Below are 16,043 nucleotides of genomic sequence, written 5' to 3'. Positions count from 1 at the left end.
TTGCAGTAACGCAAGTTCTGTTTTTTCATTTGTATGACCACTGCTCTATCATTGTTTATTGTGAATCTGTTGTTGAAACACAGGAACAGGGGCAGCACGGGTGGCTCAGCGGTTTAGCACCACCTTCGACCCAGGGCCTGATCCTGGAGAACCAGGATCAAGTCCCACGTCGGGCTCCCTGCTTCTCCTCTGCCTCTCTCTCTCTCTGTGTCTCTCATGAATAAATAAATGAAATCTTTAAAGATTTTTTTTTATTTATTTATGATAGTCACAGAGAGAGAGAGAGAGGCAGAGACATAGGCAGAGGGAGAAGCAGGCTCCATGCACCGGGAGCCCGATGTGGGATTCGATCCCGGGTCTCCAGGATCGCGCCCTGGGCCAAAGGCAGGCGCCAAACCGCTGCGCCACCCAGGGATCCCAAATGAAATCTTTAAAAAAAAAAAAAAAAGAAAAGAAAAGAAAAAGAAACACAGGAACAAGCCATTTTATAGAGTTGAAGACAAAAAAAAAAAAAAAAAAAAGGACCCAAAGCCAACCTAAGTGAGGCCACACTATTATCAATTTATTGTCAAAGGCTGCTTGTAGATGAGTCCATATAAGTCAGAATAATTGGGTATTCTCCAAATTAACCTCCATATAGAATACAGTGATTGTGGAAGGGTAAGTAATGCAAGTGTGCACATGCAAAGCTTACCTATATTAGTAAAATTCACCATTAACTGCAGCAGTTGTGTGGAGCCTATCACATGGGAAGATCTTTTATGGAGGTGCATCATGTGTAGAAATTTTGGTGCGTGTTGAGATAAAAAGCAGATTGACGTTAAGTTTGTTTTATTTATTAACATTTTTTGTACCTACCAATGACACTTCCCTTTATTACCAGCACCTGGCTGTTGTTCACCCACCCCTTTGGTAATGGGAAGAAAGAGGGTGTCTGAACTTAGAAGATTTGGACTTGAGTATTCGTGTATGTCTTTGAGAAACTGGCCAATATTGTTGTGGTTCACTTTGCTTGTCTATAAAATGAAAACACCATTTCTCTACTTGACGTCACATTGTTTTTATGAAGATTCATACATGTGGAGCTGTGATATCTGTACAAATATAAATCTGCATGACTGGCCTCAGAAGCTGTGGTTTGCCATAGAGGGACCTGGCTGTGAAGCTCCCCCTACCTTTTTTTCTCTCCCCATCACTGGACCTGCTTCCTTGTCTGCTTCCTAAACAGAGTAAGCATTTCCACAGGTTCTTTAATTTTATTTATTTGTTCATGAGAGACACACAGAGAGAGGCAGAGACACAGGCAGAGGGAGAAGCAGGCTCCATGCAGGGAGCCCGATGTGGGACTCGATCCCAGGACTCCAGGTTCACGCCCTGAGCCAAAAGCAGACGCCCAACTGCTGAGCCACCCAGGTGTCCCAAACCCCGAGATTCCTAAGTAGAGTACTTGGAATCAAATTTTTCTTCATGTGGCAGAAACTCATGAGCACTATTGTTTTAATTTCAAAGTCAACCAACAATGGAGACCATCTATGATACAGTAATACCTTTGGGGGCTATTTGACATGTAGGTCTGTATGTTCCTAAAATAACTGGCATTGCAAACAATTCTATGAATACAAGTGTACAAATATCTCTCGGAGACCCTGCTTTCAATTCTTTGGGTGTATACCCAGAAGTGGGGCGGCTGGATCATATGGTGATTTTATTTCACTTTTTGAGGAACCATCATACTGTTTTCCATAGCAGTTGTACTGTTTTGCATGTTCACCAGCAGTGAGCAAGGGTTCCAATTTTTCTACATTCTCATCAATAATTATTTTCTGTTTTTAAATATACATTGTTTTTTACAGCTGAGGAATTAGCTAGATTTTAGCCTGTGTTTCTCTGAACTTATGGGAGGATCACCTCAGAACCATCCAGAATGTTTGTATAAAAATTCAGACTCCTCACCCCACTCAAAGTGGGCCCTCTGAATGTGACTTTTTAAGTGAACTGCTGTGTATGCGCTACCACCTTCACTCATAGGAATGCTTCCTGCAAGTGAGGTCATAGGCCAGCTGACAAGCCTTTGAGGAGTTTTGAGAGGGAGAGCACTCTCTACCCCCTGAAAAACCGCAGTGCGTGGGAGAACTCAAGCTACACCCGTCAAGATCATCTCATCATGAGGATTCAAATGGCAGCACAAGTTAAAGGATTACAGTCATTTGTACTTTTTTTTTTTTTTTTCAAGTTTTCAGTCTTCTCAATCATGGTCCGCTAAAAAAAAAAAAAAAATCAAATTAAGGTCTGGAAACAGGACATTTTTAGCTAAGGAAATGGTCTTGATCAAAAACCAGATTTTGACTGGTGATCCTCGATGAAGTACCTATTATCAGCTTCCTACAGATCTCGTCAGAGCCATTCTCAGGCATTAGGGAAGCAATCTTCACAAGGGCCACTTCCCTGGCTGTAATGCCTACTGTGATATGAGTCATGCCTTTTGTCTTGTGCCTGGAATTTGGGGATGTTTACGAAAAGTTGTTGTAAATACGAGTCATAATTCCTCTTTTCACAAGATTCTTTATTTCAGAAAAATGAGTAGCTCATCACGTACAAACGTCATATCACTTCCAGTCCTATTGTCACCTGGAAGTAGTCTCTCAGTTTTACTAGTGATTATTTAAAGGCTTTTGAGAACAGTATGTCATGGAAATCCTCCAAAGAACATACCCTGGGTTGCCACCAATAATGTCGAAATACACATCTGCATCGAATGTACCAGCTTCATCTTTTGAAGGCAGAAATAGAGTCTTGCATTTAGAAGCAAATGCCAATGAAATGAAAACATCTTTTTAAGTGCAGGCTTCTTGAGTTTAAGTACAACATCTATTTACTTACTTCATTTAAATTCCCAAAGCAGGTGGAGTTGTAATTGATGCATCATGATAACATTTTCTGTAGCACAATAAAACCTTATTTTCAACTTAAACTGCTTGGACATGAGCATTAATATTTTAAGGTAAAGTGTGACAGTTCATAACTTTTTAGAAATGGAGAATAGATTACCTGAGCTTTCTTCCCCAGTGGCGTCTCTCAGTGTTCAGACATGGACATGAGACCAGACCAGATGGGCACAGTAAAGCAGGACATAGTCCAGACTGTCCAGCTAGTCTCAAGCAAAACAAACAAAGCAATAATAATAATAAAAAAAGACATTCCATTGAATCCTTGTCGAGAGAAATACATGTTATGTAAACTGTCACTTATCCTTGTTTGTACTTGGCAAATGTTGGTGGAGGGACAGAATAACGTTAGAAATAAGCCAGTCAGATGTGTGTGCCTCATGAATAGTCTGGGGCCAGTAAGTGTACTGGTAATGGAGGCAAATATTTAAGACTGATGTTTTTTTTGTAAGAAAAAAAAATTGTACTTTTAGTTTCCGCAGGGACATACTGAAATGGATTGTCTTTAGTGAGTATAATTCCATTCATGCAAATACAGACTTTAAAAAAAAAATTGAGGGATCCCTGGGTGGCTCAGTGGTTGAGCATCTGCCTTTGGCTCAGGGCGTGATCCTGGAGTCCCGGGATCAAGTCCCACATCAGGCTCCCTGCATGGAGCCTGCTTCTCCCTCTGCCTGTGTCTCTGCCTCTCTCTCTCTCTCTGTGTCTTTCATGAATAAATAAGTAAAATCTTAAAAAAAAATTGATTATAGTTGGCACATAATGTTATATAGGTTTCAGGGGTACAATATAGGGATTCAACAACTGTGTACATTATGCTGTGTTCACAAGTATAGCTCCCGTCTGTCACCATGTAATGTAGTGCTGTTATTGTATCCTTAACTATATTCACTGTGCTGTACCTTTCATCTCCATGACTTATTCATTCCATAACTGGAAGCCTCTATCACTCCCTTTTGCCCATTTTGCCCATCCCCCTCTCCCTCTGGCAGCCATGTGTTTGTTCTCTGTATTTATAGGTCTGATTTTGCTTCTTGTTTATTTATTCATTTGTTTTGTTCTTTAGATTCCACATAGAAGCAAAATCATATGGTATTTGTCTTTCACTGTTTTTTAAAGGCTCTGAGGCAGGAGAATTATTCACTTGGGGTTTGGTGTTAATTTGACTGTTTGACAACAAGATGGGAAAGAAGTCAGGCCAAGAAAAGTTGGTCCCTCTTCTTTATTCTGTTCAACAGAGAATGGTAGCAAAGGCTTCCTTCAGGAGTGGCTTACAACTGGAGAAGACAGCTTCTCAAACTTCAGAGTGCTTACATATCACCTAGGGACTTTGTTAAAATGCAGATTGTGGTTTAGCTGGTCTGGGGTGGAGCTTGAGACTCTATTTTGAAGAAAGTCAGAGGTTATGCTAATCCTGCTAAAGTCAGAGGTGGAGGGGTGCAGAGATTAGAGCACGATATGCAAACAGGCTGCAGAGCAGAAAGCCCTGAAGACAGCCCAAGCTGATAACCTTCCCCTCTCAGCTGTCCATCTGTTTGGCTCCGTTATCAGACTGAATCCTTGTTTTGAGACTTAAAAGTGTGCTCTATACTTTCTGGTGTGGTTGTAGAAAGCAAATGAGATTGGCATAGATGGTGGATAGCTCAACAGCTTCATCTAAGACAGTAGCATTCCTGCTTTACTGAGAAATCCAGGCCTCACATCCTCCTTTTGGAGGGGATGGATGGTGCCATGAATATGTCCCTCTCATGATGAGCCCTCAGTTTTCTTTCCATATTCCTGGTCCTGCCAGGGATTTTGTATTTCACAGAAAGTGTTAGTTGAATTTTATCAGGAATGAAATTTCATTCTGGCCCAGTATTCTGGCATAGAAAGCATGAGTGATTTTGGAAATTCAGTGAGTGATCAAGTGATCAAGGCCAAAGTCATAAAGTCCTGGTTGTAGAGGTTTTAGCCAAATGCCAAATTCTGCCAGCACAGAGTTTTTGCCTTTTTACCGGATTGCTTTAAGAATCATGAGTTATTATTTATTTTTATTTTTAATTTTTTTAAAGAATCTTATTTTATTAAGTGTCATAGGGCTGTTTACAAGATAGATTCGAATGTCTCCTCTACCTAAAATCCACATATGCTTTTCCCTCTGAGACCTGAGGCCCCACATGCATCTGGCAACATCAGGATTCTATTACAGATTCTTCAACAGTGGGTTTCTGTTGTTCTCACCTCTCTCTAGTCACTGGCAACTACCAGCTCCCTTGCGTCTGTTCCCTGTGTAGACATCAACCTACTAAAACATTGCCTATCATCATCTCAAATTACTCTAAATATGAGGCCTTTAGTTTGAGATCCACAAAGTTAAAGGGGCCCTTTTTGATAATCACAAGGTCCTGATTTTGACATCAAGTTGCCTTTACTCAATGTCCTAGACATTTGGGCTCTACTTAAATAAACAGTCCACACAGTCCACACAGTTCTGTTCTCATCCTTTTAGTATCATGGAAGTATTTCCCTAGAGGGATCCTCCAGCAGCCAGCAGCCTGGGCCCCTGGATGGTGACAGTAAGAGCATCCCCATCGCCACATCCTGTAAACCACATTGCACATGTAGTATGAGCTACAAATAAATCTTTGTTGTGTTAAGTCATTGAGGGATGTGTGTGTGTGTGTGTGTGTACGTGTGTGTGTGTGTTGGTGGGGGTGGGGAGTGATTGCTTCAGCAGTCTAACCTATTCTATCTTGACTGGTCCCCTGGCATTCAGCTGCTGGTGTCATCCATCACCTGCAAGTACAGAACTGCTAGGAAACAACTTTTTTGGTATGGTCTTCATTTTCTGTTATAAGGTAGGTGGTGGGTGGGAGGAGCAAGTTCTTTCAAGTTGAAGGAAACAGTTATTATAACCACCACCAGGAATCACTTCCTCATCTCAAACAGCTGGCTCATAGTTCAGTTAAGAGCTGAAATTAGTTCTTGTTTTTTTATTTTTTTTAACATTTTATTTATTTATTTATGAGAAACACAGAGAGGAGAGAGAGAGGTGGAGACACAGGCAGAGGGAGAAGCAGGCTCCATGCAGGAGCCCGATGTGGGACTCGATCCTGGGTCTCCAGATCAGGCCCTGGGCCAAAGGCGGCGCTAAACCGCTGGGCCACCCGGGCTGCCCTAAAAATTTAGCTTTAAATGTCTAAAATGCATTCCTATTCATACATCCTCTCTCAAGGCCACATCCATAATGGATGCAGCTATTAAAAGATAAATACATGTAGTAAATCATAGGGTCAGATACACTCTTCCTTAGAAGGAGGATTAACTCAAGTGCACCGAAGTAAGCATTTTTTTTCTTTTGTGGTTGGAGGAATTAGTATTACAACAATTTGGTTAATTTATTGTTTCTGTCCCGCTTAGTGAATTTTGAAGCTGTGGTCTGCACAGAAGCTCAGGTTGTGCTTTGCTTCTTTCTTGTAGTGGCCTGCCACTTCTTTGACTCCATGACCAAACCCCCCTCCAAAATCTTCCACTCACCATGTCATTTCTGCTGACATCACCAGTAGCTGATAATGGAAAACCTGGCTATCTTGTGGGCATTCCCTGCCAAGTTTTCCTCCAGTCCTTCCTGGGTTTGAAATTAATGTGAATAAAGAAAACTTTCTTCTTGTTGCTTTTTCAATTGTTGACTTATTTCTGTAGGATACAGTTCAGAAACCAAATGGGTAACACTGAAAACAATTTCTTTTTCTACATGAGAGTTAGTATTAGGAAGTGATTAAGATTTTGGCTTCTGAGCTCAGGTTGCCTGGGTCTGAATTCCACTGTGGTGCTTAACTAGCAGGGTGGTCTTGGACAGCTTCCTGGGCCTCTCTGTGCCCTAATGTCCCCTCTGTAATACGAGGTTGCAACGCTTTGTCTTTCATTGGCTCTTGTGAGCATTCAGTGATTCAGTGAGTTAAACCCGGAAAATACTAGGAAGAATGCTTCTTTGCAAGTGCTTAGAAGTGTCAGCATCCTCAACAGCCCAGAAAGGAGGCAGCATAGCCAGCAGACCTCCTCTGTGGTCTTCTTCACCTGTCATGTGGGGCTGACATTAGTACCTCCCGTATGAGACTTTTTGTGAAACAAACATGAAATAGTACATGTAAAGGTCTGAGCTGGTAGTGCTGGGACATCCAAAATGCTCAATAAATACTAATTTATTACTATTATGGTGGTTAATTAAAATCTCTTTTTAATTCTTAGCATTAGAAACAAATTTGCCACCTCCTTCCCAGACATCCTATGCTTGCCTCTTCTTTTGGTGGAATTTATCTAATCGCTTGAATGATTGAATTCCTGGTGTTGCCTAATTTTTCTTTGATGGGGTAATTGCTTTGATCCAGGGGGATGCAGTGTTTATGCTGGCTGTCAACAGGGTAACGCCCAGGGATTATTTTTTAGAATGATCTAATGCAGTTTCCCAGAAATTCTCCATAAAATAAACATTATTCGGGGCAAAAGAAATTTGAGGCTTGCATTAGTTCTTTAACACACCTCATAACCCAACTCTCAGATGCTAACATTTTCCTTTGCACCCTGACCTTCTGCCAGAAGTTGCATGGCTCTGATACCTAAAATGAAAATTGTTTGGGTTAATTCAGTATATTTTCTTTTGTCTTTTGGTTTGAGGTATATTTTACCCTGGATGTTTAAAAAGAATTACCTTGTATTTTATATTTAGACTTCAGTGACTTGTTTTTCTCTCCTATATATTTATTCAAGTCTGTTTCCTTCTTTCTTTTCCAATTACCAAAAGAACATCACAAAGCTTCTTTTGTGAGATCTCCAAATATTTCAGGATTCAGCAGACATTATTAACTGTTCCTTCACACTTTTGAGAAACTCCACATTTGTCTCAGTTCCTCTATGAAAAACGTCTCTAAAAATATCTATATGTATGGAAATAAAATTACTACAAGGAAGGTAGCATTCTCTTTTTATCTCTTAACCCTTACAAATGTAAAATCAAATTTTTTGGTTTAAGACAAGTACTAATTTTGCTTCTCTTAAAATACTAGTACTAAGTTTATTCAGGAATAATGCTGACTCTCACATGTATTCAGAAACAAACAGCCTACATGGGATCCTGTTTGCTCCATTATTCTCATTAGGTCCTTTCCACTTTTAGCAAAGGGGTGGTGGGTCATTGCTTGGCTGTAGGCATATGTCTCACTTATAAGCAAGCCATGTGCTACAAAAGATCATCTATTTATTCATGACCTCACTTGTGGCTGGCCAGGGCTCCTCTGCAATACCAGCAATGTATTTGAAGCTTTTGACCAATATAAAAATCACCGAGAAAGCTTGATGGGCTCCCCATGGGACAATGCCGCTGCATTAGGTCTGGCAGGAGTCATCAGTAGGGGGCCAGGGAAGAGGATGTACCTCGAGCTGGGTTTATATCCGGATCAGAATAGGAGAGCCATGCTGGGGATTCAAGAGAAAGATGAAGCTGGGGAAGGGGTATCTAAGGAGCATAAGAGTAAAATATAGAGAAAGAGAGACATCTGCGTCTAGGGGAAGGGTGGAGCCAGTTAAATGCCATGGGAAGTCCGCTTTAGCTGAACATGAGGGAGTGGGGGAAGTATTCTTTAAAAGGAAGCATAGTGTATATATAGTAGCAGCGAGCATATTTTAACTAAGTAATTTGTCATTTGGGAAGATGGAGAAATGGTACGTGTAGAGGAAGTCGCATCTCTTTGCAACCACCTTGGGCTTGTACGCCCCCTTGCCCGCCCCCCAAAGGGTTGCCTTTCAAGCACACGTCCACCAGGGGACACTGTGGTCCACGCAAAAATCGCTGCACTCTGGCCGGGGTCTTTCCGGTGCAGCTAGGAGCTAGATGGGGTTATGAGAGAATGACTTAATTTCAAGGGCTCAGTCCCACAGTGCCCAATGTCTTAACTGGATGTCCCGTCCCCTGCCCCGAATTGTCCTGTCCCTTTTCCTACAGTGTCTGCAGGGCCCAGGTAGGCTCTTCCCAGGAGAGTGGAGCCCAGCCCTGAATCCAGTGCACACATGCTTCAGTAAATACCATAAAGCTACCTGCCCCATTTCTTCCATCTGCTTCTGTGGTCCCCGAAGGGCTGGCCTACACTCCCACCTTCCTCAGGTCGCCCTTCTCTCCCCATGTCCTTCCTTCAAAGTCGTCCATCCCCGTCCCCTTCCTTTGTGCTGATAACATCTAGGGGGACAAAAATCTCTTTCAGCTTTTTTACTGACTGGCTGATCCTCCACACTGTGGCAAGGAGAGGTTATTTATTTTTTCTCAGGAAACCTCAGCATCTAGGTGGGAAAGGACTGGTTTCCTGGAAGAGGGCTTCTAGAAAGACCACCCCCCTAGGAAATGTCACAAACTTTTTATCTAGGTACTTCCTGTTTCCTCAGTTTAAAATACTCCTTCCCCTGGCCACAGTCTTGTAAAAAGAACTTCAAAGGCTCTGGCCTTCCAGGTTAGGCTCATCAGCTTTTCTCTTTGAACTCTTTTTACTTTAGTTTGGGCATTTAGTTATCCTACAGAATGGTCTGTGGCTATTAAAGGAACATAATTATTAAATTCTGTTCAACCAATTTCTGTTAATACTCTCTTGAGTGTATCCAACCAAACATATATATTATGTTATTCTTGGGGTCTGGAGCTTCCGAGGAGGACACGTGCCTTGTTCAGATGTCATTGTAAGATGACAGGTACACAGTGGACGATATGTCACTTTTAAGTGTAAATATTTAGTGAATTATTTAAATTCGCAAAACTATACCCATGACACTTATCTTTGCAAATTTATGATCGTTTCTATTTCTTCATGGCTCAGCCTCAGTTGTCTTTGTAGTTATTCTCTTGGAGAGGCACAAAGTGCAAGAGTCTTAAGATTAGAGAGTTATTTCTTAGACACAAATGTTGGTTTTTTTAAAAACTCCCTTTTATAGGGCTAATGCATGTTCTTGGAAGGAATATGTAAAGGAGTTGTCCATCATCGAAAACTCCTTATAAATTAGTCTACTAGAGATTGGAAGGATCTTAAGGAAAGGAGACCCAAGAAAGATGAGCTATAAGAACTTGGGCAAATGACCACCTCAGAGTCTTATTTTCCTTGTGGAAAGTTGGAATGAGAAACTATTTCACCAAGTAGTCTGAAGATCAAAATCCAAAGGAGATGAAAAAAAAAAAAAGTTAACTCCCCTGGAATTCAAATAAAAACGCTTAATAAAATTTTAAAAAATTCAAAGGAGATGATAAATGAGAACGTGCTTTATAAAACTCACATGCAGTGAAATCCATGGCAGGCACTATTATGTTATTGATGGAGGCTGCAGGAGAGGAGAATGGAGATGGCGGAGGGATGGGGCAAATGTCTGGTTGGGGGAGCACCCCTGGTGTCAAGAAAGGTGGGAAAAGAACCGAAGAGGCCCTGAGACAGACTGGCTTACTTCGCAATCTTGCACCGTGTATGGCTCTGAGGGATAAGTGAGAGGTGGTGAGAGGTGGTGAGAGGTGATGTTTCCTAGGGAAAATGTGTGGGATTTTGTGTCAGAAGAGCTGGCACTGCCAGTTGATAACCTTGAAGACTTTGGGGGCAGTTTCTCAAGCTCTATATCCCTGATCTGTTCATGATGAATAATGATAAGTATCATGGTCAGAATTAAATGGGAGTCATCGAAAAACTGACTTTGAAAAATGGCTATGGTTATGCCATTGTAGAACAACAATAATTAACTAGCTCACTCTCTGAAGGAGGCAGTGGCACCTGGCACCAAACCATACTAGTAGCCATTGTAGTCTTTGCTACCATATACTCCTGGTACATAAAAACGCCTGTTTCACTTAAGAATGTCCTTGATGGAGAAGTAAAGATAAAGTTTACTAAAAACCAGCCCTTGACCCCCTGTGTTTTTAATAGTTTTGGTGCTGAAATGGAAGTATATTTAAAGCACTTCTGCTGTACACTGAAGCATGATGGTTAAGTGCTTCAGTTGTTCGAGATGTGAGTTCAACTAGCCACTTTTCTTTCCCCTGTGTGACACCAGTTTTTTTTTTTATTTTTTTATTTATGATAGTCACAGAGAGAGAGAGAAAGAGAGAGAGAGTCAGAGACATAGGCAGAGGGAGAAGCAGGCTCCATGCAGGGAGCCCGACGTGGGATTCGATCCCGGGTCTCCAGGATCGCGCCCTGGGCCAAAGGCAGGCGCCAAACCGCTGCGCCACCCAGGGATCCCTGTAACACCAGTTTTATTTAAAGAATGCTTAAGAGCCAAATTGAATACCAGAATATTTCATATTCTTGAAAAGGAATGAAGTGAGCCTCTCATTTCAAAGCAAACAACTGACAGTATTTGTAGTGTGAATGGAGTTGCAATGAACATATACCTTTCAAAATCTTGTTTTCAATTCTTCTGGATATATACCTAGAAATGAAATGTTAGGTCACATGGTAATTTTATTTTTGACTTCTTGAGGGACTATTTTTAACAGTTAACTATTTAGCAGTTGCACCATTTTGCATTCCTGTCAGAGTCCATGAGTGTACCAGTGTTTTTACTTTCTTGCCAACATTTACTTGTCATTTTTTTTTTGATAGTAGGGATCCTAATGGATGTGAGACAACATCTCATTGTGGTTTTGATTTGCATCTCCCTAGTGATTAGTGATTTTGAATATTTTTTCATATGCTTGTTGGCTATTTGTCTTTGGAGAAATGTCTACTCGAGTCCTTTGTGCATTTGAAAATTCAGTTTTTTGTTTTTCTGTTCCTTTTGTAGGCGTTCTTTATGTATTGTGGATGTTAACCCCTTATCAGGTATATGGTTTGCAAATATTTTCTTCCCACTCAATAGGTTATTTCCACTCTTTTGATATTTTTTCAAGATTCCATTATTTATTCATGAGAGAAGCAGAGGGAGAAGCAGGCACCATGCAGGAAAACCGATGTGGGACTTGATCCTGGAACTCCGGGATCACACCCTGAGCCAAAGGCAGATAGATGCTCAACCACTGAGCCACCTAGGCATCCCAGCCTCTTTAATTATTGATTGTTACCTTGGACACAAAGAAGTTTTAAGGTTTGATGTAGTCCTGTTTACCTATTTTTTGCTTTTATTGCCTATGTCTATGCTTTTGGTTTCTGTTTCAAGTCCAATGTCATGAAGTTTTTCTCCTATGTTTTCTTCTAGGAGTTTTATAGTTTCAGTCTTATATTTAGCTCTAATCAATCTTGAGTTAATTTTTGTGGATGGTATAAGGTAAGGATCCAACTTCCTTTTTTTTTTTTTTTTTTTGCATGTGGCTGTCCAGTTTTCTCAATACCTCTTGCTGAAGAAACTACTCTTTCCCTATTGTTGAAGACCAGATAGGTGAGGGTTTGTTTTTGGCTCTCTATTTTATTCTGTTGGCCTATATGTCTGTCTTTATGTCAATACCATATTCGTTTGATTATCATATCTTTGTAATATTTTGAAATCAGGAAGTGTGAGGCCTCCTGCTCTTTTTTCCCCTCAAGATTGTTTTTACTATTTGGGGTCCCTTGAGATTCCATATGAATTTTAGGATGATTTTTCCTATTTCTACAAAAAATACTCTTTAGATTTTGATAAGGATTGCAGTGAACTATAGATCGCTTTGAGTAGCAGAGGCATTTTAACAATATTAAGTTGTCCAATTCAGGAACATGGACTGTCCTTCCATTTATTTATGTTTTTAAAAATTTCTTCTTAAATTTAAATTTCAGTATTTTGTTTTCAGTTTTTAGTGTGCAAGTCTTTTACTTCCTTGATTATGATTCCTATGATTTACTCCTAAATATTTAAATTTTTTGATGCAACTATAAATGGGATGTTTTCTTAATTTCCTTTTGAGCTGTTTAATAGTGTATACAAATATATAGAAATGCAACTGATTTTTGCATGTTGATTTTGTATGCTGCAACTTTGCTGAATCTGTTTTATTAGTTTTAACAGGTGTGTGTGTATGTGTGTGTGTGTGTATATGTGTGTGTGAGATCTTTAGGGTTTCCTAAGATCATGTTATCTGCAAAGACAGATTTCTAATTTAGATTACTTTACTTCTTTTTCTTGTCTAATTGCTCTGGAAAGGACATCTAGTATTGTGTTGAATAGAAGAGGCAAGAGTGGGCATCCTTGCTTTGTTTCTGATCTTCGAGAGAAAGATTTCAGTTTTTCACTATTGAGTATGACATTACCTATGGGATTTTATACATGGACTTCATTATGTTGGAGTAGTTTCCTCTCTTCCTAGTTTGTTGAGTGTTTTTATAATAAAAGGCTGTTGAGTTTTGCATATGCTTTTTCTGCATCAATTGAGATGATTATGTGGTTTTGTCCTTTATCCTGTTAATGTGGTATGTGATAGTGATTGATTTTACTATTTTTTGCATTCCAGGAATAAATACCATTTGGTCATGGTGTATGATTTTTTGAATGTGTGTTGAATTTGCTTTGCTAGTATTTTGTTGAGGATTTTTGCATCAATATTCATCATAGATATTGATCTGTAGTTTCCTTTTATTATAATATCTTTGTTAGATCTTGTTATCATGGTGATAGCTGGCCTCATAAAATTCATTTCAGAAGTATTCTCTCCTGTTGCATTTTTTTTCTGGAAGAGTTTGAGAAGGATTGGTGTTAATTTTTCTTTAAATGTTTGATAGAGGGCGGCCTGAGTGGCTCAGTGGTTTAGCGCTGCCTTCGGCCCAGGGCCTGATCCTGGAGCCCTGGGATCGAGTCCCACGTCGGGCTCCCTGCATGGAGCCTGCTTCTCCCTCTGCCTGTGTCTCTGCCTCTCTCTCTCATGAATAAATTAATGGGATCTTAAAAAAATAAAAATAAATGCTTGATAGAATTCTCCGTGAAGCCATCTCTTCTTGGGCCAATGTGATTTTTAAATTATATATGTCTATGTATATTGAAGAATCTCTTATTACTAGTGAACCAAATTTTCCAACTGACATATGCATAATGTTACAAAATCATGCTTGAGTAAAAGTGCCATTCAAAGTGCAAGACAGACCAATTAATTTTAATGTAACAGAGTATGAAAATTTCAAACTCTACATTGCACCTAATCATTTGTCATGATTTGGTGTAGTATCAAAGAAAACACCAACAATTGAATGAAAAGATGATTAAAATACTTATATTTTTATAACTACATATTTGTGTGAGTTTAGATTTTCTTCAATATATTTCAATCAATCACAATAGATTGTGACAACAAAAAAAACAAAAAATTGTAATGAAAAAGGCATCTTTGCATTCTCTGGAGAGCTGGTCTAAATGACCTTTTAAAAGTCTTCAATTCCAATCCTTAAATTCTAAGACCTCAATTTTTTTTTTAAGTAGTCTCCATACCCAACATGGAGCTCAGCACAGGGCTTGAACCCACAACCCTGAGATCAAGACCTGAACTGAGATCAAGATTTGGAAGCTCAATTGAGTGAGCCACCCAGGCACTCCTAAGGCCTCAACTTTTTAATTATTTTATTTTATTAAAATTTTTTATTTAAATTTAGTTAATAGTATATTGCTAGTTTCAGTATATTATATACTATATAGTATATTACTAGTTTCAGAGGTAGAATTTAATGATTCATCAGTTGCATATAACATTCATTTCTCATTACATCATGTGCCCTCCTTAATGCCCATCATCCAGTTACACCATTTCCCCATTCACTTACGATCCAGCAGCCCTCAATTTGTTTCCTATAGTTAAGAGTCTCATGGTTTTCCTCCCTCTCTGTTTTTATCTTATTTTATTTTTCCTTTCCTTCTCTTAGGTTAATCTGTTTTGTTTCTTAAATTCTTGTAAATTTCAAATACAAGTGAAATCATCTTTCCCTGACTAACTTATTTCGTATAGCATAATACCCTCTAGTTCTACCCAGGTTGTTACAAATGGTCTATTCTATAGACCTGGATTTTGCAATAAATGAGAATTACACGTCACTTGTAATTTGTGATTTCAGTGGTGATTATATATAGAAAAATCTTTCTGGTTCTGGTAAGAAAATGCAAAGGTTTAAGTTATTTTTTCCCGTTAAATCACTGACAGAAGCACAAAGTTTTCCATATGGTTTGGTCTCATAATTGGCAAAATTAATACTTGTTCAAGATGTAAATTAATTTTCAGAGGCATAAAACTTCCTTTCCTCTTAGCACATAATTATATCCTTTGGGGTTAGAGAGAAATCAAGCTGAACCTATACCCCCAGCTCTATATTCTCTATATCCCCATCTCACAGCCACTGTTTTCTTTCTTTTCTTTTCTTTCTTTCTTTCTTTCTTTCTTTCTTTCTTTCTTTCTTTCTTTCTTTCTTCTTTCTTTCTTTCTTTCTTTCTTTCTTTCTTTCTTTCTTCTTTCTTTCTTTCTTTCTTTCTTTCTTTCTTTCTTTCTTTCTTTCTTTCTTTCTTTCTCCTTTCTGATTTTTTTCATTTATTTGAGAGAGAATGAGCAAGAGAGAGAGCCTGAGCAGGAGGAGAAGCAGAGGGAGAGGGAGAAGCAGACTCCTGGCTGACCAGGGATCCCAATGTGGAACTCGATTCCAGGATCCTGAGATCATGATCCGAGCCAAAGGCAGACGCTTAACTGACTGAGCCACCCAGGCACCCCTCACAGCCACTGTTTTCAAATGCCATTTTCCTTGAGACTCTGTGTCTATTATTACACAAGATAGCTCAAACCAAGGGAAAAAAATCTTTCAGTTAGAAATTTGGACTCTCTTCAAAATGCTGATTAATCCCAAATCATGATATTTGGAGGAAGCAGTTTCAAGTTTTCTGGCTCCAGGGAACACTGGTCAGACACCTGAAATACAGGTACGGCAGAGAGGGTGAGGGCAAGAGGAGGTGGAGCCTGGATGTAATGAGTCACCAACACCCCTGTGAAGTCCTTGGCATATTGGGGTGACCCTTTCAGGACTGGCAGCACCAGCTAATGGGGACCTCCCAGGGGTGTGGTATTGTAACTCATTGGGAAGGGCTGTGATACAAGCAGTTCAGCAGGGGGCCAGGCTGTCAGAAGCAAACTGACAAGTCCGAGAGCTGATCTCAGTGCCCAGC

At 39.8% G+C, this 16,043-nt stretch overlaps 1 long non-coding RNA gene across 1 annotated transcript in view; it reads right to left on the bottom strand.

The window, feature by feature from the left end:
* Window positions 1–2,542: 2,542 nt before the first annotated feature.
* LOC144295773 (uncharacterized) overlaps window positions 2,543–16,043 on the bottom strand; it is a 44,569-nt gene continuing 31,068 nt past the window's right edge. Inside the window, exon 3 of the long non-coding RNA XR_013362876.1 lies at window positions 2,543–3,148. This is a non-coding gene — a long non-coding RNA (uncharacterized LOC144295773). The remainder of the gene's footprint in view (window positions 3,149–16,043) is intronic.

Source organism: Canis aureus, chromosome 24, assembly GCF_053574225.1.
Source record: "Canis aureus isolate CA01 chromosome 24, VMU_Caureus_v.1.0, whole genome shotgun sequence".
NCBI lineage: Eukaryota > Metazoa > Chordata > Mammalia > Carnivora > Canidae > Canis > Canis aureus.
Note: the sequence above shows the minus strand (reverse complement) of the source record. Positions and strands in the feature narration are given on the sequence as shown.